This window comes from Nematolebias whitei, chromosome 3, assembly GCF_014905685.2.
Source record: "Nematolebias whitei isolate Nwh7 chromosome 3, NemWhi1, whole genome shotgun sequence".
NCBI classification, from domain to species: Eukaryota; Metazoa; Chordata; class Actinopteri; order Cyprinodontiformes; family Rivulidae; genus Nematolebias; species Nematolebias whitei.
In genome coordinates, this window is record NC_056500.1 from 19558874 (window position 1) to 19560903 (window position 2030).

Genomic DNA, 2030 nt, shown 5'->3' on the forward strand with positions numbered 1-2030 from the left:
TCTGCAGTGTACACCTGAAGATGGTCAGGGAGAAGAACACATTAGTAATCAAAGAGAGACTGGCACGAGACGAAACTCGACACTAAAGGAAAAGTAAAGTCCACCTTACAGGACTGAATGCATTAAAGAACCATTACAGGAAGAAAGGCATCAATAAAGTGTGGAAGGATGTACCAACTGGAAACTGGGAGAGAAACCTCAACCTGCTGAGGGAATGGGAATTTCTGACTATCTTTAAACAAATGAACAAAATTAAATTTAAAACTCCAACCACTTTTCCACATTAACAATAAACGGAATAACAACAAAAAGTAAGAGTAAGCTGTTGGGGGAAGAATCAGTTTTGTTGTGTGTTTCTTTGACTGATGAAGCCTTCCGGACCCAAGGTGAAACGTTTCAGCACAAAAAAAAAGAAACTGTCCAGATGACCTGACTGAAAAATGTTGGATTTTATACCTGGATTATTGAGCATGGACTTTGTTGTTTTCAACTTAGAATGCACTTTAATCGTCTTTTTTTTTATATGCTTCTCTTGGAGACCGTTTTCAAAAAGTATACATCAAAATAAAAATGAGTGAAATCATCAGCAGTCTTGGAATTGTTATAAAACGTGAATTATTGTTACTTTTTTTGTTTCTATAAGAATGTAAATATGCCTGTTCAACAGTGACAGAGTACGATATAGGATGGTACAGGAAGTTTGCCCTTCTCTGTTGGCAGATTATATTTATTGCCAACAACTTTAGCTGCAAAACCAGCCTCAGCCACATGAGAAACTGAGATATTAAATTTCAGCATTTGATTACTTTATTTGCTTTGGTATTGCACGAGAAAATCTGGAACGGCAGAAAAGTATGTTAGACTCGCACAGGACATGTATGAGGACAGCTGGACAGTGGTGAGATGTTCTGTAGGTGTGACAGATAGCTTCAAGGTGGAGGTGGGATTGCATCAATGATCAGCTCTGAGCCCCTTCTTGTTTGCTCTGGTGATGAACTGACCAATAGATGAAGTCAGGCATGAATCCTCGTGGACTATGATGTTTGCAGATTATATTGTGATATGTGGTGAGAACAGGGAGCAGGTGGAAGAGAACTCAAAGAGGTGAAGGTACGCACTTGAAAGAAGAGGAATGAAGGTCAGCCTTAGTAAGACAGAGTACGTGTGTGAATGGGAGGGAGAAGGTGGAACAGTGAGACTACGAAGAGCAGAGGTCACAAAGGTGCAGGACTTCAGTCACTTAAAGTTCACTGTCCAGGAAAATGGGGAGTGTGGTAAAGAGGTGAAAAATGGAGTCTAGACAGAATGGCGTGGATAGAGAATTTTTTCAGGAGTGATTTGCAACAAGAGAGTGTCAGCAAAGGTCAAAGAAAATGTTTACAAGACAGTGGTAAGACCAGCTATGTTGTATAGTTTGGAGACAGTGTCACTGACAAAGGACAGGAGAAAGAACTGGAAGTGGCAGAGATGAAGATGTTGACGTTCTCCTAGGAGTGATAAGGATAAGATTAGGAATGAGATCATCAGAGGTACAGCACAGGTTGAACAACTGGGCCATAAAGTTAGAGAGACCAGACTGAGATGGTTTGGACTTGTTCAGAGGAGGGACAGTGGGTATATTGGTAGACGGATGTTAGAAATGCAGCTGAAAGGAAAAAGACAGAGAGCAAATATATGGATGTAGTTGGAGGTTGGAGTGAGGACAGAGGATGCAAAGGACAGAGTGAGATGGAGGAGGATGACTCTCTGTGGGACCCCTGAAGAGGAAAAAGCCAAAAGAAGAAGAAGCTTACTTTATGAATCTTTTTAACAGCTATCAGGCAAAGCAGGGATGGAAGCTCCCCAAACTGGCAGAGGGTGAGACACTTGAAAAAATAAAAACTGAGTTACGTGATTACATGTACCCTCCAGTCTCTTGTGTAATCAACCCTACTGCCCACATCTAATCTTCTGCAGAGAGCACCACCCCACCACACCCTAGACACACACACACACTTTACCCTCACACATTTTACATAACCAGCAGAAAC